Source organism: Macaca nemestrina, chromosome 3, assembly GCF_043159975.1.
Source record: "Macaca nemestrina isolate mMacNem1 chromosome 3, mMacNem.hap1, whole genome shotgun sequence".
Classification (NCBI taxonomy): Eukaryota; Metazoa; Chordata; class Mammalia; order Primates; family Cercopithecidae; genus Macaca; species Macaca nemestrina.
Window position 1 is genome coordinate 172,867,630 of NC_092127.1, and position 23,032 is coordinate 172,890,661.

Consider the following 23,032-nt stretch of genomic DNA (forward strand, 5'->3'; position numbering starts at 1 on the left):
GGAATAAAAGTGTGGCTACTGCATAGGCAGAGCTGAACATTCCTGAAAGCAAGAGGAAGAATGCATCCAACTTAGGTACAATATTTCTTTATTTATAAGATAACAAAACAAAAAATCATAGGGGAGATGTGTTCTACTACAAGGGCTTGTAACAAAGGATTGTTAATCTTTGTGTAACTACCGTCTTCCACAAGAATCTATATTATGATTTTTAAAGTGAAGCTTTAAGAATGCTTTCGTTCTTAAGATAGCTACTATTTTAAATGACACTTTCTTCACTTGACCGAATTTTATTTCTTTTCGGGTCCAAGAAAGCATGTGTCCATTCTGGTATTCTAGGACTGGTGCTAAAGCCTAGACTTACTTTCATTTTGATGGCATTCTAAAGGAAGTCTGCCTTTTTCTCGTCCCCTACCATGGCAACATTCATTTCCTCTTCCTTTGGTAACAGCATCCCAATTTCCTTTCTGAGAAGCCACTATACTTTCAGTCCAGCAGGTGGTGTTGACTTCATCTCCTGCTCCGGAGGTAGCTTGTGGCTTCGATATGATAAATCATACTGTTGCATTGGTTCAGGGATGATCCACCTTCACAGCCAATGAGACGCAATGCCACTTTCACTGGTACTGTTGAAAGAGATGCATTCTCTCTTTCTTGCTGGACTTGAAACTGGAGAAAAAAGGCTGGAGTTATTACAGCCATCATGCTCCACTAAGGGAGAAGCTGTCTGAGGATAAAGCCAATGCAGAAGGCAGAGAAATAAAAGTAGAGTGAGAGTTCGGTGCAGTGATAGGTGCATGTGTAGTCCCAGCTACTAGGGAGGCTGAGGCAGGAAGGTTGCTTGAGCCCAGGAATTCAAGGCTATAGTGTGCTATGATCACTTCTGTGAACAGCCACTGCACACCAGCCTGGGCAATGTAGCAAGACCCTGCCTCTAAAAATAAATAAATACATAAATAAAGGGTAGAGTGAAATCTGAACCCACTGGCATGGGTTCAGATGCTCTATTTTCATTATATGAGTCGATACATTCTTATTTTGCTTAAGGTGTTTGGGTTGAGTTTTCTGAAGTTGCAACTGAACACTTTATGAAGCACTTTCTCATATAGTATCATATTTCATGCTGCCAATACTTTTTGTGGGGTGGATATTAATTTGGCAACTTTATTTATAAGAAAATAAGGTCCAGTAAGAAAAGGTAATGGACCCCAGGTTGGAGAGGTAGAAAACGGCAAAGTCAAGATTCAACCCTAGGACTTTGATTCCTAAGCTTGGATTCTTAATCATATGCTTTACTGCCACCTAACCTAATGAGAAGATGAAAGCAAAGTTAGAAACAAGTAACAGAGGAGTCAGAGGAGTTCACATTTCACAGTGATCTCTGTAACATCAGTGACTGCCACGCAAGCGAGACACTAAACCATTGACCTCTTATCCTTTTCACATTTGTTAATGTATAATACACTGGAAAGTCAAATGAGCATTGTCGAGCACCAGTTTTAGGAAATGCATTGAAAAGCACTCTTCCTACCCACGTGGAAGAGCTCTCTGCTACAGAACTTTGTACATTTTGTACAGGAATGCCAGTTGTAAATAGTTTCCTCTTCATGTGTTCAGAAAACTGATAGACTTAAATTCCGCCAGGAAATAGAGTGGTTAGCCTGAAGAGAAAATTTCTGAAAACAATTAAGGTTTCAGGTTAAGCTCCCTAGAAAGCCAGGTTTTGTGTGATCACTGTTTACCCAACCAGATTACTTCAAACATGCCTGAAAAAACTTACAGCATGTTTTGCCTGCCCGGGGTTCTCCCAGAAGCCCCCTGGGGAGTTAAAGTAAAACCAGGGAACTGCACAGTACAATCTTGAATCTTATCATTTTATCTAGAAACATCTGGGTAACAGGAAAAAGTGGATCCTCACTCGGAGTGTGAGCAGGAAGACAAGAAACATCATTCTTATTATGAATAGAAATAAACTAATGGGCCAGACACGGTGACTCACACCTGCAATTGCAGCAATTTGGGAGGCTGAGGAAGGAAGATTACTTGAGACAAGACCAGCCTCGACACCACACGAGATCCCCATCTCTACAAAACATTTTTAAAAATTAGCTGGGTGTGGTGGCACATGCCTGTGGTCCAAACTACTTAGGAGGCTGAGGTGGGAAGATAGCTTGATCTCAGGAGATTGAGGCTGCCGTAAGCTATGATTATGCCACTGCACTCCAGCCTGGGTGATAGAGCAAGACCTATCTCAAATAAAGGAAAGAAAACAATCACGTCTAACATTTATTAAGTGCCTCTTCTGTGCCAGGAACATGCACCCTTCATGTGCACCTCTTCTTTTGTATTATTAGTGCTGTTCCTCAGTGAAGAGGAGAAATTGCATGCTGTCCTGTGCCCCATTCTGGCACGTTTGCTTTCACTGTCAACATGTCAACCCTGCCCTTTAAATGTTGGAACAACGTGTATGAAGGAGAAGGTAATGAAAACCTGTCAGAACCAGTAATTTCTCAACTAATTACACATGAGGCCACATGAAGAGAATGACCAATGGCAGAATACAGAAGAAATGCCTTTTCTGATCCAAAGGTGAGTGTGTGTAAAATATTCCCTTAGGAAAACATCAGAGTTAAATCCCTCCACACTGAGTTCTTCATGAACTCTGACTCTCCCTCCAGTTCTACTCCCTGCCCCATGCCTATGAGAAGACTTGGGCCAATTCTGGTTTGCCATAGGGAAACAAGATAGCATGGCTCGGGAATGTCAATAATAATAATAAAAGAGTTGTGTCACATCTTAAAAGCAAATCCAATTTAGTGCTTATTTCCTCAAAATAACGTCATAGTACACTCTACTTGGGGAAAAAAATAAGACTTTTCCAGCTTATTTTCTAATTATATTTATTTAGCAAACATTCAGTGGGCTCAACAACCATATTTGCCCCAATTCTTACTCTCTCCTTCCCAAGAAGCTGAAAAGCTAGACATTTGCTTTCCCAGAATCCCTTTCATCTGACATTGGTCATGTGACTCAGCACATAGTCCATGAGACATAACCTGATGTGCATTTGGAAAAGCTTTTTCTTTCTTTATAAAAGGCAGAAACGGCTGGTGTTTTCCCCCTTCCTTCTGCCTAAAATGTGGGTGTGATGCCTGGTAACATGGTAGCTACTTTGGGTCCATGCGATGACAAGAATGAGAACATAAGGCCAACATGTCCAGGATGGTAAAAGGGAAAGACGGAAAGAACCTCGGTCCTCAAAGACCTCACTGAACACCTTAACCAACACCTGCACAGCTCTAATCTTCTTGTAATAGAAGAAAATCAGCCTCAACACATTCTACTATTGTGGGTTTCTGTTACTAGCAGCCAAATGTATGACCAGCTGATGCAATCATGTGTCAGACCCTATACTGGGCACCATGACTATGAAGATGTGGAAATCACAACCTCAATTCAAGGGACTCATAGTCTATTTGGAGAGACATATGTGCAAGGGACCATAGAATCCTCCCAGTGTCATACTCTTATTTTACACGTGGAAACCAAAATCTAATTGATTATTCCAGTGTCATCCCCATTAGATGCAGAGGAGGCACTTGAAGCCTTCAGGCTGCTGACCTTCAATCTCACCAGTTCCAAGGCTCCATTGACCATATTGACCATCTCTTCACCTGTCTCCCTGCTCATCCCATCACACACACACCCCGCAATTTCACCATGAGGAAGAAGTACTCTCCCCACTCTGAAAGCCAGCTTGGCCCAGGCCCTTTCCTCCACACTCCTAGAATGAATGAAGTAATAGAAAAGATGGGCAGAAGATCTCCAAGGAGCTGTGTAAAATGCACAAACATTGCCAAATGTAGAAAATAGAATCTGAGGACAGAGGTGAGACAAACTACTCTTGGAATTTTAGAAAATTGATGTTAGAAGCAAATGTAGAGGATAGAGAGATCCTCTTGACTCAGAGTTTATTTTAGAGAAATAATTAGGAATTCTAAATGCTGACAGGATTCAAAACGAAGCCTCAGATCCAAGGCCTAGGGAAGAAAATAGGGCAGCAGCCATGTGTCTCACTCAGAAATGAATCCAGGATGGTTCTGGCCAATCTTCAGGGATGATTTTAAATGAAGTGGGTCATAGCTTCCATCACAGTCCCCAAATCACCCTCACCCACCAGGGTTACCTAAAGAGGAGCAGCTACAGCAGAACTAGCATCTGGAAGATTAGAAGATTCTGTGTTATAGCTAGCTCTGGTAGTATATATGGAATTTCACTTCACAGAATATTGGAGCAAATCATACAAAGCAGCCCACCTCCTCGTAGTGTTCCTGGGCCATGGTCCAGCTGTGCAGACTCCATCATGCCCTTCTAGAGAAAACAGAGGGAATGTGGTTGAGTTATAAGACATCCTCTGCACACTGGGGATATACTGCAGGTTTAGCATCCTTCATCCTAAAAGCTCCTAAATCTAAAATTTTTTGAGCACCAACATGAGACAATGACACCTTTGTTTCTGGTGGTTGAATGTATATGAACTTTGTTTCATGCACAAAATTATTTTTTAAATTGTATAAAATTAGCTTCATGCTATGTGTTTTAGGTATACATAAAACACAAATAAATTTCACATTTAGACTTGTGTTCCATTCCCAAGATGTCTCATTATGCATGTGCAAATATCCCCAAATCTGAAAAAATCCAAAATCTGAAACAATTCTGGGCCCAAGCATTTTGAGTAAGGGATACACCACCTGTACGAGCTGTTGGCAGCCTTAGCCTGGGACAAAGGCATGAACTTTTAGAATATCTCTCCCAACTTCTGTCCACTTTAGCAGAAGAAACTTATCATACTGGCCATTCTCCCCCAAACTGTTACACCAAAGCAGGAATTTATCACTCATTGGCCAAGCCATTGCAGAAAAGATGGACTCTAACTACTGGCTCAACTAGTTGATTTCACTTAGGAAGATGAGATTTAATAGATCAAAACATTCCTCTGGTTGGGCACTAGTGACCAAAATGAAGTTATCTTTTCACTCATGAATATATTCATTATTTAAACACAAGTATAGATTTGCAACCTCTTTAAAAATGTATTTTCAGAGAGAGAACAACTACTTCTATAAGAAAATGCCAATGCATAGGCTGAAACTATCATCTCCTTTTTATATTATTTCCCTCAAAGCTAGAAAATCTCAAATTTACTACCACAGGAATTTAAAACTCAGTGCCTTTGGGGGCCATACAGGTCACATAAGGAGTAAAGTTGGCTGGATATAGACCTCTTATTTGTTGATGTGATTTGGATATTTGTTCCCTCCAAATTTCATGTTGCAATCTCATCCCCGGTGTTGGAGGTGGGTCTGGTGGGAGGTGTTTGGATAATGAGGTTGAATCCCTCATGAATGGCTTAGCACAATTCCCTGGGTGATGAGTGAGCTCATGCAAGATCTGGTTATTTAAAAGTGTGTGACTCCTCACCTATCTCTCTCTTCCTCTTGTCATGTGACATGTTGCTCCTACTTTCACTTCTGCCATAAGTTCCCTGAGACCTCACCAGAAGTCAAGCAGATGCCAGCACCATGCTTCCTGTACAGCCTGCAAAAAGATGAACCAATTAAACCTATTTTCTTTATTAATTACCCAGCCTCAAGTATTTCTTTATAGCAATGCAAAAATGGCCTAATACATTTGCCCTTACACTCACAAACTGCATATCTACATTTTGTCTTTCTATCTTAGTGGAGATACTAACCTAAAAAATATTTCTCTTCCATGAGAAGTAGAACAGCAGCTCATTGAAAAATGGCAATTCAGCCATTCTCAGATTGGATAAAAAAACAAAACCCAACTATTTGCTGCCTCTATGAGATGCATGTCAAATATAAAGACACAGACAGACTGGCAGTAAACGCATGAAAAGAGGATTTACCATGGAAACAGTAAGCAGAAGGACATAGTTACATTAACATCATTCAAAAATTGACATCAAAACAAAGGCTACTGCTGTAGATAGTCATAGCAACTGGACAGTTCACAATGATAAAAGGCACATTTATCAAGAAAACATAATAATCCTAAATTTTATATATCCAACAACAAAACTTCAGAATAAATGAAACAAAAATTTTAAAAACTAAAGACAGAAATAAACAAATTCACAGTCATAACTGGACACTTTTAACATGCCTTCTCATTAATTGGTAGAAGAAATAGACAAGACAATCAGTGATTATTTGAACAACATTATCAACTGACATGACTGAACTTGTGTTTTCCCAGTAGTTCCATAATAAATATTCTTTTCAAATTTACATGGAATGTTTACCAAGATAGATAATCTCTTAGGCCAAAAATAAGTTTTTATTAAATTTAAAGAGGTTAAAACTTTTCATCAGAGTATGTTATATGAGTACAATGAAGCTAAAATACAAATCCAGGAGATATGCAGAAAATCCTCAAATATTTAAAAATTAAATAATGTACTTCTCAATAACTTATGAGCCAAAGAATAAACCACAGGGAGATCAGAAAATATTTCACATGAATTATAATGAAAACAACATATCAAGCCATAGAGGATGGAGCCAAAGCAGTTCTCAGAGGAAAACACATAACTTTCAATGCATATATTAGAAAAGTAAAAAGGTTTAAACACTAAGAAGCTAAAGAAAGGAGCAAATTAACCCAATGTAAGTAAAAGGAAATAAGTAATAAAGAACATAAAATAATAAAACAGCAAACAGATAAACAATAGAGAAAAAATTTAAAAACAAAAAGTGGATTATTTTTAAAGATTAATAAAATTGATAAATTTCTAGCAAGACTAATAAAAAAGAAAGAAATCAAAATTACTAATATGATAAATAAAAGAGGGCACATTATTTCATATCCTATAGCTATCAAAAAGATAAATAAGTCTTGTGAACACATTTATGCTAATAAGGTCAATAACTGAGATGCAATGGGAAAATCTTTGAAAAACGCAACTTACGGAATTTACACAAGAAAAACAGTGTGCATTGCCCTGTGTATATTTAAAAATTTTATTTTGTTATTTAAAACATCCTTCTCACAAAGGAAAGTCTAGGCCAGATGGGTTTGCTGGTGAATTCTATAAAATGCTTATGAAATGTTTAAGAAATAAGTAATACCAAATTTACACAAACTCTTTCAGAAAATAGAGAGGAGTAACGTAGTAACGTTCTTCTCAATTTCTCTTCTGAGACTAACATAACCATGAAATTAAAAGCCTGACAGATAAGTACATCTAATGAACATAAATAAAAATTCCTGAACAAAATTTTAACAAAACAAATTCAGAAAATACACAATATGGAAAATATATTGTGACCGATTACAGTTTACCCCAGAAATGCAAGCTTGGTTTAACATTTGAAAGTTAGTTTATATAATTAACCACATTAACAGAATGCAGTGAAAAAAATCACATGATCATCTGGATTGATGAAGGAAGAGTAGTTCACAAAATCTAACCTCATTCATGATAAAAAGAAAAAAATTCTTAGCAAACTAATAATAAAAGACAACTTCCTCAGTTTGATTAAAGGCAGTTATGAAAAACCTACAAGTAGCAGCTGACTTAATGGAGAAATATTGAATGTTTTCCATCTAAGATTGAGAGTGAGGAAATATCTGCTCTCCCCATCTCTAGTCAATATTGTACTGGAATTCCTAGACAGTGCAATAGGACAAGAAAAAATAACAATAAAAAGCCTGGAGGCCAGGCACGGTGGCTCACACCTGTAATCCCAGCACTTTGGGAGGCTGAGGTGGGTGAATCACCTGAGGCAGGAGTTTGAGACTAGCCTGGCCAACATGGTGAAACCCCATCTTTACTAAAAATACCAAAAAAATTAGTCAAGCGTGGTGGCGCATGCCTGTAATCCCAGCTACTTGGGAGGCCGAGACAAGATAATTGCTTAAACTCAAGAAGCAGAGGTTGCAGTGAGCCAAGATCAAGCCACTGCACTCCAGCCTTAGCAACACAGAAGGACTCCATCTCCAAATAAATAAATAAATAAATAAATAAATAGCATGGATATTGAGGGGCATATTTACACTTTATGCAAACATGAATACCTACACAGAAAAGTCTAGGCCAAGTGCAATGGTTCACGCCTATAATCTCAACACTTTGGGAGGCTGAGGTGGGCAGATCGCTTGAGCTCAGGAGTTTGAGAGCAGCCTGGGGAACAATGGCAAAACACTGTCGCTACAAAAAATTAAAAAATTAGCCAGGCATGATGTGCACCTGTAGTCTCAGGTATTCTGGAGGCTGAGGTAGGTGGATCGCTTGAGCCTGAGGGGAGTCAAGGCTGTGGTAAGCTGTGATCGTGTCACTGCATTCCAGCCTGGGTGACAGAGTGAGACCCCAAGAAAGAAAGAAAGGGGAGAGAGAGAGAGAGAGAGAGAAAGAGAGAAACAGAGAGAGAGACGAAGAAAGAGAAAGAAAGAAAGAAAGAAAGAAAGAAAGAAAGAAAGAAAGAAAGAAAGAAAGAAAGAAAGAAAGAAAGAAAGAAAGAAAGAAAGAAAGGAGAAAGAAAGAAAGAAAGAGAAAGAAAGAAAGACAAAGAAAGAAAGAGAGACAAAGAAAGAAAAAGAGAGAGACATAAAAAGAAAGAAAGGGAAAGAAAGAAAGAAAACAGAAAGAAAAGAAAAGAAAGAGAGAGAAAGAAAGAAAGAAAAAAAAGAGAAAAGCAAATTCTAAGGGTATTTTTTAAACACTACTGAAAATAATCAGGGAATTTACCAGAGTCACAATATACAAAGTCAGTAAATAAAACTAAATTGGGTTTCTAGATACTAGCAACAAACAATTTGAAAATGAAATAATTACCATTCATAAGAAGACCAAAAGGAATGAAATATTTAGTAATAAATTCAGAAAAAAGTTTTAAAACTCTACACTTAAAATGTGCAAGATATACAAAAACATGAAATGTTTCTGAGAGATATTAAAGTAGATCTAAACAATTCGAAAGATGTGTCATATTTGTGGATTAGAAGATTCAGTATTAAGATGTCAGTTATCTCAAATTTAATACAATGCCAATCATAATCCCAGTAGGCTTATGTGTAGAAATTGAAAAGATTATTCTGCAGTGTACGTGGAAAAGTAAAGGACTTAGAATTGCTAAAACAATTTTGAAATACATACATACAGTTGGAAGACTGACACTAACTGACTTTAAGACCTATTATAAAAATTTAATAATCAAGTCAGTGTGGTATTGATATGAGGACAGACATATCGATCAATGGAACAAAATAGAAAATTCAAAAATAGACCTATACATATATGGTCAATTGACTTTTGCCAACAGTGCCAAGGTAATTTAATGGGGCAAAGGGTAGACTGTTCAACAAATGGTACTGGAACAACTGTATATCAATATGGAAGTAAAACAAACTTCTGCCTTTATCTTAAACACATAAAAAAGCTTTTTCAAAATGGAGCACAGACCTAAGTGTAAAAGTGAAGCTGTAAAACTTCTGGGATGTAAATATTGCTTACTGGAACACCAAAAGCATAAACCATACAAGAAAAAATTGACAAAGTGGACTTCATCACATGTAACAATGTTTGCTCTTGGGCCTATCATGGGGAGGGGGGAGAGGGGAGGGATTGCATTGGGAGTTATACCTGATGTAAATGACGAGTTGATGGGTGCTGACGAGTTGATGGGTGCAGCACACCAGCATGGCACAAGTATACATATGTAACAAACCTGCACGTTATGCACATGTACCCTAGAACTTAAAGTATAATAATAATATAAAAAATTTAAAAATAAGATTTATCAAGTATTTTACTTCCCCATATACAATACTTTAGAGAAATTTTGATGGATAAAATTACCCTTTTTATAAAACACAATGAGTGATGGGATTATAGGTGATTAAAAAAAATCTTTATTATACATTCCTGTAATGGAACAATAAAAAACATGTGTTCCACATTAAAAAAAAAAAAAGAAACCTTTAAGAAACTGAAAAGACAAATCACAGATTGGGAGAAAATATTCTTAATACACGTATCTTTAAAAGGACTTGTATCTACACTAGAATTCTTATAACTCAATAAGAAGAAAGACAATCCAACTGAAAAACTGGAGGAACGTATTTAACCAATGCTTCACAGAAGAAGATCTACAAACAACCAATAAGCATATTCATTGATTGTCAGGAAAATGCAAAACACAATCACAGTTTAACATCACTCTATGTCAATTTGTTTGACTGAAAATAAAAACACTGACAATGGCAATGTTAGCAAGGATATGGAGTAACTAGAACTTTCATACATTAATAGTGGGAGTGTGAAATGCTACAACTACTTGGAAAAACTCTGTAGAAGTTTTTTATAGGTTTAAACATGCCTTTAACATATGATTCAATATTTTCTTTCCTAGAAAAATGAAAATGCAAGTCCACAGATTTATACATAAAAATACACAAGAGCATTATTCATAATGGGTCCACTGGGAACATCGCAAATATCCATCAGCAGGTGAACAGATATATTATTTGCGTTATATTTCCACAATGGAACACTATTCAGAAAAAAGACGGAATAAACTACTGGTACATAGAGTAACATGAAGGAATCTCAGAAATATTAGTCTAAGTGAAAGCAGCAAGATGCAGATTGGTATATGCTGTGTGATTCCATTCATATGAAGTGCTAGAATAGGTAACCTAATCCTATTGTCGTGGAAATTGGAACAATGGCTTCCTGGGATGGAGGCAGAGGAACATTGAGAGAGGCAGAGAAAGAGAAAAAGAGAGAGAGAGTGTGTGTGTGTGTGTGTGTGTGTGTTTGTGTGTGTGTGCGTGTGTGTGCGTGCGTGTGTATGTTGAAATTAGCTGCAAAGGGGCATGAGAAATTTCTCTGGAGCGATGAAAGTGTCCTATATCTTGAATGTGGGATGCTTACATGAGTGTTTACATGTCAAAGAGCATGCATTTTATTGCTTATAAATTATCTCTTAATAAATTTGAAAAGCACAGGCATCTTGTAAGCATTAGCAAAGTAAGAAGGTTGGCAACTCTTGGGCTGACCTATTGGCATGAGGATGACCTCAAGTTCAAATCCTTTCAAGGCAAAGTCATCCAAATAAAATGTTGTATTATGTTGTTGGTCCTTCAGATTTAGTCTTGCAAAGTTTGAAGTCAGAACTCTAATGAGTAAGCCCTGGAGAGTAAAAAGAGAAAGCTTTCTTATTCATTGGTGGGACAGTTGTCCTGTTGAGACCCTCCTCTGAGGTCTCCTGGGAGAGCATGCTCCTGACCTCAGGCTAACTAAATTGACAGTTCCCACACAGCACTGATCCACTCCAAGCCTCACTGTCCCCACCTGTAAAAACAAGGTAGGATTTTGTGAGGATTTTTTTTTTTAGGATTAAATGAGATAATTATGTAAGGAAACCAACTAAGTGCTTGGCATGTAGCAATCATTGAATTCTGTAATTTTATTACCTGTTTTTTGAGGATTAAACCTTTTGAAGTTTTTTTGAGGTTCTTCATTTTATAAATTGAACTGGAGAACACAAAGGTATCAGGGTGGAAGTAGAAAGACTTGTGAATGTAGAATCAATTTCTTTATATTGTCATGGATTTCTGTTTCTTCTTTTTAGGACTCAAGACACTGGTTCCTTTTGTTTCTGTGTTAGCTAGATTTCCTTAAGCTGCAAGTGACAGAAATGCAATTCATGCCAATTTCAGTGAGAAGGAATTTTACTGGCTCATATAAACTGAAAAATCCAGGATCTTCTATTTTCATAGCTCTAAAACTTCTAATAGTTCCAACAAAATTGCCCGATGAGTCCTGTTTCCATATCTGAACCAATCACTGTGTTGCTGAGGATGGAATACAGTATTTCATCATAGGCTTACTCTGTTAGCCAGAAGTAGGATCAGCACCACCGGAACCGCATGGGGAGAAAGGAAAAGACACTGTTTCACAAAGAAAAATACAGGTGCTGCTCTGTTTTGTCCTAGTTTTGTATGTCTGACAAGTGGTTTCTCTGGCACTACAGATTGTTCTTCCTGTGCCTGTGTTTGCAATACAATGGTGGATTACGCACAAGCAGCTTAGTGTTCTGGGGGGGAGATTCACTCCTGCGAAGCTGCCTACGCATTGCATGATCCTGCTACGCAGTTTTCACATCTATTCCCAGTGAGGCACCGGTTCTAAAGAAAGAACATTAGCTCCATCCACAAAGGCGGGGAAAGAAACTATTCCTACTAAGAATCTATGACTTGTTGTTAAACAGACTTTGGAATCTCTTTTTTTCCATTTATACAGAGTTTGAGTTCATTTTGGCACCACCCTTTTGTATACTGAAGGTGCCTTAGTTGGGAGGGCGAGAAGGATGAAATTGTTTGTTTTTTCAAGTATTCAGTTTTTACAAGCAGGCTAGTTGGTCACTTGGAACACTTTAATTGCTTCCTGTTATGAAACCAGTCAAATTGGATGAATGAATTAGACCATTCATTTAGAAGCCATAAATGCCAACTGAATGGAAAGAAACTAAACTCCCCTTTTCCAAATGGCAGCCAGAAAGTGTCCAAACCAATGCTGATGGTAGGCTGGCATCATCCTCACCATCATTTTGTGTTTTGAGACTTCGCACATTTTGCAAAGTATTTATATAACATGTGGGTAGTAGACACTGATGGTTTCCTGTGACTGTTGATCCCTGCTTTTCTTTTCTATCAGGGATCTGTTTTGTTCAGGTATAGAAATCTGCAAAAAATGCAGGGGGTCGCCAAGAAAGTTCCTGATTAATCTTGTTCAATCAGCACATGGTATTCCCTGAGGATGGCCAAGCAGTGAGATGGAATGATCTGGGTCCTTGAGGCCCTGATGGCTCTGCATCTGCCTCTTTTTTAACCTCTGGACTTCCCACTCTGGGAGTCTGTTGTGTAAGTTAGTGTAAGCCAAGACTTTCTTTTCTTACAGCCCAAACTAATACAGTGTGCCCATCATCATCATCCATCCATTCATTTATTCATTCAATCTAACATTTCTAAATCCAGTTGAAGAACAGTCTTGTCAACAATACTTCTGGCACTTTAGCTTTGCTAGTGCCAAGACTACAGAGCAGGTCTATGTAAATGTTCCTGTAAATACTCTGTGAGAAACTGGCCTTTAGTCAGGTAATGTGCAATAAAGAAGGCATATTCCTTCCACCTTCCAGACACTGGAACCAAAACAGTAGTTCTCAATTGGATCAACCCAAGAGTATCTGCCAGGAATGCTTTTGGCTACAAATAAGGAAAGTATGACGAAAACTTGCTGGAACACTTAGGCATTTGTGGCACGGAACAAAAAGTCCAGAGCTGGTAGGGTGGCTCCATGATACCTACAGGGCTTGTAATTTTCCCATCTTTGCTTCCCATCATTGTCAGTGTGCGGGCTTCTGACCCATGAATGTTGCCTGAAGGCTGCAAGGTGGCTTATACACCTCCAGATATGGCACCTTCCTTCAGGCGGGAAGAAGGAAAAGGGAAGTAGCAACACCCTATTTCCCAGACAATTTCAATTTATGTCTCACAGTCAGAAATGTGGCACAGGGCATCCCTAGGGGCACAGGAGTCTGGCAGAGTAAATAGTCTTTCATTGAACATATTGCTACCCTAGCAAAATCAAATTTTCCTTACTATGAAGGAAGAAAGGATTTTATTGGCTAGGCAACCAGCAATACTCGCCACACTGGTTCAGATATTTACCTTTAGTTCTTAAGGAACTACGGACATTCTTTAATTTGAGATTTTATAAAGAAAGCAAGAAAATTAGTTGGAAAGGACCAAACTCATTTCATGGAATTAACTGCTTACAGTTAACTTGAGCATGAATAAAGAGGCTCCAAACTACAAGCAATGACAACAATAAGGTCTCATATAATCCTTACCTGGAGGGAGTGATGTAACTCTTAACTGGGTTCAGCACAGGGAAATTTTTCTGCCTGGATATTCATCTCTCATCATCTTGGTTCTGAGCCATTCACAGGTCTTCAGGTCCCACAGTGATACCCAGTGGTTTCCCTCTAGCAGAGCTGGTGGATAAATTATACTCTCTCTGCCCATCATCATCATCCATCCATCCTTTTATTGATTCAATCCAACATTTCTAAATTCAGTCAAAGTACAGTCTTGTCAACAATACTTCTAGCACTTTAACTTTGCTGTGCCAAGGCTATAGAGCAGGTCTATGTAAACGTTCCTTCAATGTGGTCTCAAAATGCTTTGTTTTTCTTTCTCTCCTTCAGGGCTGCACAGATACTTTATGTCACTCTCTGTTATGAGCAAGCTGTGACCTTCACTACAAAAGTTGAAGTAGTTTTGTTATCTACCCCGATTTTTGACAGAAATGCAAAGCTTTTTGCTTGAAAAAGAAATCCCCTTTTCAGAGCCATCACTGACTCTCTAAAACTTAGGGAGATGCTCAGTGCAGCATGATCAAGCAATGTCTCTCGTCCTTCCCCCAACCAGCGCCACTAGCCCACAAGCACAGGGTTTTGCTGTTTAACTCCATGGTGGAGAATAGGTGGAGTTCCTATTTTTATACAGAGAGAAAACAAGAGCAAGAAAGTAATGGAAAAAATTAATATTTTTCTTTTGGCTTGCACAGGGAAGTCAGGAGTCTCATCTCTAAGCATCATAGTGAATATGAAATTTTTCTAAGAAACAGAGGGAGACTTTCTTCCATGAATACGCATGAACACACATGGATGATTTTCCTAAGAGTGCTGGGAGATATCTTGGAAATACACAGATAGATGGTTTCTTAGTCAGCTTGGGCTGCTGTAACAAAATGCCACTGGGTGACGTAGACCAGAGACATTTGATTCTCACAATTCTGGAGGAAATCCAAGATCAAGGTGTCCACAGATTTGGTTCCTGGTGAGGGCTCTCTTCCTGGCTTGCAGACAGCTGCCTTCTTGCTATGTTCATATATGGTGAAGAGAGCGAGCTCTGGTTTCTCTTCCTCTTCTTGTAAGGACATTTGTCCCATCATGGGGACCCTCACCTTCATGACCTCATCTAAACCTAATTACCTTCCAAAGGCCCCAACCCAAAATACCATCCACTGGGGTTTAGAGCTTCAACATATGAATTTTGGGGAGACACAAACCTTCAGTTCATAACCAGTGGTCAAGGGTGGGTGAAAGGGGCATCCTAACAGGGATAATGCAAAGAGGCATTTTGGTTATTTATTGTTTTGCAACATCCACCCCAAATTTAGTGGCTTAAAACAACAATCATTTTATCATATCTCATGATTCTGTGGGTTATCTAGGGATGGGATGGCAGTTCCTCTACAGGCCTCGCTTAAGTTCTTTCTTGCAGTTGTAGCCATTTGGCAGCTGGGGCTGCCACCAGGCTGAATGTCTAGGCCTCAGGTGCTTAGAGGCCATGTGGCCTGTCTCCAGGCCATGGCTCATCCTCCAAGGCCTCTCCCTGTGGCCTGGCTCTACAGCAGGGGAAATTGGACTTCCTCCATGGTGGCTCCAGGCATGGCCAAAGATTTCAGGTCTTTGCAATGCCTGGGCTCAGAAACCCAGAAACATCACTTTCTCCAAATTCTATGGGTCAAAGTAGTCACAGGTCAAACCCAGATGAGGCAGCAGTGAATGTATAAACATGTCAGAGGAGTTTTAATGTTTACAGTGCGAAAAAGAAGAGAAGAAAAGGCACCAGACCAAACTTGGCTATTTCGCAGCTTGATGTGTAGCCAGCACCAATGCCCCACAGCACATCATTTGTGAGACAATCCTGATGTTGAGTGTCTGGATTGAGAAATGGGGTTGTGTGAGATTTTGGAGTCAGGCTCAGAGCCAGAGAGACTCTAACTAATACGCTCATTTCCTCTCTGCAGCTCCACATATGTTTTTAATAATCCTTTCCTTGGAATGAAGATAAGACCTACTTTAAAGCATCTGAAAAAAATGTGGAAAAATGGCCTCATTCTGCTATGAAGGAAGCCTTCGTGACCACCTGTAACAGCGCCTTATTTAAACAAAATGTGTGGATTATTTTTAGCATAATTTAAGCCCCAGGAGACTAATGAGGTGTTAACAGTGTGTGTTAATTATGTGGTTTTTGTTGTCTTCATTAAAGTTAAGATTCTCAATCCTATTTGCCACCTGAAGTCCCAGTGGAGCCACATTTTACTCTTCTGACCCTGGCATCTTTTAGTTTCCTGCAGTTCACACAATCACGTAAACATATTCTGCTTCCCCTGCAGAGAACCAGATGAGCACGACTCACACACTTAGAGGACCTTGGATTCCCCCTTTTTAGTTCTTATCCATTTTTAATCTCCATTATTAGTTGTTAGATCTTACCGTAAGTTCATGGTGTGGGAAGCTAGCAACATGAGCTCATATTTCATCATTTAGACCTGACTGTCCTTCACTCAACAGAAAACTGCCAGAGAAGCTGAAAACCAGGAAGAAGAAACACAAAAATCAGCTTTCATTGCTTTTTGCAAGCATTTTAATTAACCAAGGAATTGTGTTGCATACACACGACTCTGATTATTTTAAACTTCTGCAATATATGCTGTACTTACATATTGTCCCGAGTGACAATACATCCCACCCAGCATAACCTTTCCTTAGAAAGAGATAATCACCTATCCCACACTCATTTGAAGTTGCAATCAACATCCCTCTCATGACTTTGTCTGCATCGCTGATGTTCTGGAGTAACTTTATTTGGCAATGGTGTTAGGGGCCTTATTGCAAGTCCAGGAGGTAATGGAGTTCAGGATTTCAGCCAAGGATGTCTTAATAATGGCCTCATCAGGGTGTATGAAGTTGTAATGAAAATAGCAGGTGAATCTGACTGGCAAATAGCACATTATGAGTCTTTCTAGTAATTAGTGTTGTCTAAAAATGGAATGGGCTGTCACATGAGGTGATGAGCTTTCCATCAAAGAGTCAGGATGTTGAAGTAGAGCTTTCTTATGAGGTGAGGGTTAGACTCAATAATTTTTTGGGCCCCTTCCACCTTTCATCTAGATTCTACGATTGTTTTAGGTCCACACAGTCCACTAGTCTTGACTTTGGCAATTTGCAAGCCGGGTTCCATGATGGAATATGATAGAGTGGAAAGCCAGGCAGTCCTGGGTTCAATTCGCTGCTCTAGCACAAAGTAATGGTGAGCAGGTTCCTTAAGCTCTCTCTGTCCCTATAAATGATGATTGAAATATATTGCTTCTAGTGTTGTTCTAAGTGTTAGAAATAATGCATTTAAAATATGAGGCCCAAGGTAAGCACTCAATAAATCACAGCTCTAATTACCCTTAAGAATCTAATTCTCTTACTTTTTTATTGACTCTCCACTTCAATGATACAGTCTTGGTTTATAAAACAGAAGAAATGAAGGGCTTGTAAAGACACAGGAACAAGGTTATGCTGATGCTGGGCCAGTTGAACAAAGCAGGCTGAGGAAATCTTCAGGAGTCATCAGGGAGAATCTCCTGAGCAGGCAGAATCCCCCTTCCCAGGAAAGGATATCAGCATTGCTCAGTGCCTACAGTGTGTTGGGCACACGCATGTGTTATCTTAATTCTCCATACCATTGTCATACCATTTCGGAGAGGTGGACCTGATCATCTCCGTTTTACAGAGGAGAAAACTCGTGTTCAGACAGGTTATGTGCCTAACCCAAGGCCATATGGCTGTTCCCAGATCCACCTCACCCACTCTATGACTAAGTACCCCCAGCATTACTCTGCATCCTGCATTCGCAGGGCAGAGTAAATACAGGTGTCCAAGTGCTGCCTGGGAGAGATACTCCCACCTGATGGGATATGGTGATGGAAAACCAACCAATGAGAGTCTCTGGAAAGCTAGTGCTTTCAGTTTGTAAATTCTAAATTAATTGTGATTTGCCATTAATTCATTTTTTATCCATTTACCTTGGGCTTTACAGAGGGGATGTACACCTTCCTATCCCCTCTTGTCCATATGGTTCAAACAATAAGGCATACAATGAAATTACTCCCACACCCTGTCTCCCAGCTACCCAGTTCTCCTCTTTAGAGACAGCTTACCAGTTTCTATGTACAGCCTGCCAGAGATTTATGTTTTTGTTTTCTTTCTTTCTTTCTGTTTTCTTTTCTTTCTTTCTTTTTTTTTTTTTTTGAGATGGTGTCTCGGTTAGAGTGTGGTGGTACAGTCTCAGCTCACTGCAACCTCCACCTTCCAAGCTTAAGCGATCCTCCCACCTTAGCATCCCGAGTAGCTGGGAACGCAGGTGCACACCACCATGTCCAGCTAATTTTTTGTATTTTTGGTAGAGATGGGGTTTCACCATGTTGCCCAGGCTGGTCTCGAACTCCTGTGCTCAAGCGATCTGCCTTCCTGTCCTTCCAAAGTTTGGGATTGTAGGCGTGAGCCACCACACCTGGCCTGTTTTTGTTTTCTTAATTGAAGCAAAATTTATACAACACACAATTAGCCATTTTAAAGTGTACAATTCAGTGGCGTGTAATGTATGCATAATGGTGTGCAACCACCACCACTCTTTAGTTTCAAAACTCTTTCGTCATTCCAGAAACACACACACAAAAATTACCCATTAAATAATCATTCCTCATTCCCTTTCCTCCATCTCCTGTTAACCACTAATCTGTTTCTGTCTCTATGTATTTGACTATTCTGCCTATATCATTTAAAAGGAATCATACAATATGTGACCTTTTGTGTCTGGCTTCTTTCACTTAGCATAATGTTTTTGAGGTTCATCCAAATTGTAGCATTCATCAATACTTCGTTGCTTTTCATGGCTGAATATTATTCTAGTGTATGTCCATACCACCGTGAATGTATTCATTCATCCGCTGATGGACAGTTAGGTTGTTTTTACCTATTGGTTCATATAAATAATGCTGCTACAAACATTTGTTTTCATGTTTCTGTGTGGACATATGTTTCCACTTCTCTTGGGAATATATACAGTAATTCTATGTTTAAGTTTTAAAGAATCTAGAGGTTTTTTAACGCACAATAATTTCCCCTATTTTTACCCAGTTGCTCACATACTATGCAGATTGCGCAACACCTTGCTTTATTCACGTTAAAGTGGGTCTTAGAGATCTTTTCCGTGGCGTGCTAGTAAATATTTAACAACTGGCTCTTATGGGGTGAGCTATGCTCTGATTCATACCATTTATAGATTTTCATAGTGTAACTCCCACCATGGCAAATTTCAAGTTGTCGCTGACTGCAAAATTAAGAAGAGACGCTAACAACCTGCCCTCGTGAACTGGTCCAAACTGGCTGTAGCACTGTACCGGATCATCCTATATCAGAGCATGAAGAACTGCCTCATTCTCCTTTATGTGTGCATAGCACACCATTTTTGGAAGTGCTATAATTTTTTAACTTGTCCCTGATGGCAGACACTTAGGTTGTTTCCAGTCTTTTACTTCCACAAACCAGGCTTTAATGGATAACCTTGTGTGCATGTCACTTTGCTCATGTGCAAATATAGAAGTAGGCATGGTTCCATGACTTCATAAGAATCACCATGGGAGGAAGATCTTAAAAGGCAATTTATTACTTCATTGGACAGTTATGACTGATAGGAAGAATTCCATGCAAAGAAATAATCATTTTTGCCCCAGCTTCCTTGCAAATAAAATGGATGCAAACTAGCCACTTGCCAACGTCAAAACGTTGTCATAAAACTTTGAAATGAAATTGAAAAGCATGCTTTTCTTTGAAAGATAGAAATTTCTGTAAATACAAAGTAGCATGGTTCACAGTTAGTAATCTAAAGAACTTTCATAAGTAGGTTGGTGGGGGAAAAGTACCTGTTCCTAGGACTTTGTGATTCTGCTCTAGAGTCTCATAAAGGTAAGATTCACAGCAAAGGAATTCAACAGCTGATTAGGAAATAGGATAGTTGAAGAGCTTTAGCTCAGTTCTTATTTAGATTTTTTTAAACCAAGGAACTCTAAGACAATGTTTCTCAACTGTGCTTTTACAGATGCTCCTCAACTTATGAGGGGTTATGTCCCAGTAAACACAATATAAATTGAAAATATAGTAGGTCAAAATGCATCAGGTTACATTCTTATAAACCCATGGTAAAGTCAAAATACTGTAAGTTGAACCATTGTAACTCAGATGGTCCTCAATTTACAATGGAATGACAGCTCAATAAACCCATCGTAAAATCAAAAAACTGTAAGTCAAAACAACATAAGTTTGAGGTCATCTGTACTTTAGAATCATCTGGGAAGCTTTTAAAATCTTAGTACCTAGGCCACAGTCCAGATTAATCAAACTGGACTGTCTGAAGATGGAGACTCAGGCATCTGGGGTTTTTTTGGTCTTTTTTTGTTTGTTAGTTTTCTGAGATGGAGTTTTGCTCTTGTTGCCCAGGCTGGAGGGCAATGGCACAATCTCGGCTCACCGCAACCTCCACCTCCCAGGTTCAAGAGATTCCCCTGCCTCAGCCTCCCAAGTAGCTGGGATTACAGGCATGCACCACCATGCTCAGCTAATTTTGTATTTTTAGTAGAGACATGGTTTCTCCATATTGGTCAACCTGGTCTCAAACTCCCGACCTCAGGTGATCTGCCTGCCTCGGCCTCCCAAAGTGCTGGGATTACAGGTGTGAGCCACTGTGCCCAGCTGTATCTGTATTTTTTAAAGCTACCCAGGTGATTCCACTGTTCAACCAAGGTTGGGAAGAGAATGTAAGAAAGGAATCAAATTAGGGAAGTACGGAAACACATTTGTCAGGATTCTCTGGAGAAATAGAACCAGTAGAATGTGTGTGTGTGTTTGTGTGTGTGTATATATATATACACACACATAAACAATTGTATACACACATATACAATTTACATGTGTATATATGTGTACATACATATATTACAATTTACATACACACATACATATGTAAATTGTATATGGTACATATAATTGTAATTGGCTTACATGATTATGGAGGCTGGAAAGTCCAAACTCTGCAGGGTGGGCTAGGAGGCAGGAGACCTGGAGGCAGGAAGAATTAATACTACAGTTCAAGTCCTGAGGCCATCAGGTGGGGACCCAGGGAAGAGCTGATATTGCACTTCCATCTTAAAGACTGCTGCTGCTGAATTCTCTCTTGTTCAGGGAAGTCAGTTCTATTTGGACCTTCAACTGATTAGATAAAGCCCACCCATTTTATGGACGGAAACCTGCTTTACTCAAAGTCTCCTGATTTCAATGTTAATCTCATAGAAAAACACTCTCACAGAAATACCCAGAATAATGTTTTGTTTCTTTGTGTGTTTGTTTTAAAAAGACATTTATTCGGCATCATGATCAGACTGTTACATTTAGGAACTAACAGCATGCATGCAAGAAAAAAAGTCTACATTTAATGCTTTTTGTGGGAATGCTTTATGCTTTCCACAGAACAGAAACTAAAATAACCTATTATGCAATTAATTACAAATACAGTCCTTGAGTTTTTTGCCCATACACATGAGTATTGTCTAACACATGTCTTCTTTGTGGCAGCTAGGCCCTGCCACCACTGTGCTTGGCTGAGTTCACAAATCTGTTGCAGCCTGTAGCTTCCCTGTCACTTCTCTGGCTCGCTCTCCTGCCGAGCTTTGTTTCCTGGCAGTAATTAAAATCTTCCCCCACTGCCATAGCTACTGCTGCTACTGAAACCTTGGTTTCATGGTTTGGCAAAGTATTGGCCTCCACCACCACAGGGGCCACAGCTTCTGCCTCCAAAGTTTCCTCCCTTCATGGATTCAAAATGTGAAGACCGATTGTTTTAACTGCCAAAATCATTGTAGTTTCCACTGCCTCCAAAATTGCTTTCATCATTACCAAATTCCTTAGAGCCATCGCCACTGCCACCACATCCACCACCACCGTGGGTGCCACCAAAGCCACCACAACCACTGAAGTTTCCTTTATGACTGAAGTTGTCATTCTCACCAAAACCACCTCTATGACCACCACCAAAGTTTCCAGAACAATTTTGGCCTCTTTGGCTAGATGAAGCACTAGCCATCTCTTGTGTGACAGGGCTTTCCTAACTTCACAGTTGTAGCCATTCACAGGATGGCATTTCCAAATGACAGTCTTATTCTTGGAGTCATGGTCTTCAAAACTTACAAAAGCAAAGCCCCTTTTCTTGCTACTGCCTCATTCAGTTATGATTTCAATCACTTCAGTTTTCCCAAACTGTCTGAAATCATCTCTTTGGTGATGTTCTTCAGTGTCTTCTTTCATGCCACCAACAAACACCTTTTTCACAGTTAAGTGGACACCTGCTCTTTGAGAATCTTCTCTTGAGACAGCTCTCTTTGATTTCACAGCTCTTCCATTCACCTTGTGTGGCCTTGCATTCAGGGCTGCCTCCACCTCCTCCACAGTGGCATTGGTGACGAACCCAAAGCCCCTGCAGCTCTCGGTATCTGGATCTGTCAGACCACACAGTCTGTGAGAGTGAGCCTTCCCCACTGCTCAAAATGGCTCGTCAGACTCTCATCAGTTGTTTCAAAGCTCAAGCCCCTGATATAGAGCTTCTGCACCTGTTCAGGCCCTTTAGGAGACTGGCTTACACACGATGCCCGTGGGAAGAGAGACTTTGATGATGCTTCCTCAGCAGCATCCCCAGGCAGAAAGCCAGAATAATGTTTGACCGCATACCGAGCACCATGGCCCCACCAAGTCGGCACATAAAATTAACTATCACAATTTAAATTGTTTGGAAACACTCAAAAACCTCATGTTTAGCGAGTGAAGACAGAAGTTTGGTGGTTATTTGAAGTTGTGCTTCTCTTGTTTGGTTACAAACAGATTCTCTCTGAAATTCTCCTGCGGCTTCCCCAAGAAGAAGCTTTCACCTGTCATTTGTAAGCTCTGTTCCCAGAGCCCATAGATTTTATTAAAATTAAGGATTATGAGAAGATACAGTGTTTTTTTTCCAGTTTTCATTATCTCTGAATTGGATGTTTTTATTAGAAGAT

At 39.4% G+C, this 23,032-nt stretch overlaps 1 long non-coding RNA gene across 1 annotated transcript; it reads right to left on the reverse strand.

Moving 5' to 3' along the window:
* Positions 1 to 532: 532 nt before the first annotated feature.
* LOC139362223 (uncharacterized) lies at positions 533 to 16,471 on the reverse strand. The gene is made up of 4 exons (XR_011620645.1): positions 16,380 to 16,471; positions 5,485 to 5,601; positions 4,317 to 4,371; positions 533 to 669 (listed from the first exon to the last, which is right to left on the reverse strand). It is a non-coding gene; the product is annotated as an uncharacterized lncRNA (long non-coding RNA).
* Positions 16,472 to 23,032: the final 6,561 nt, after the last annotated feature.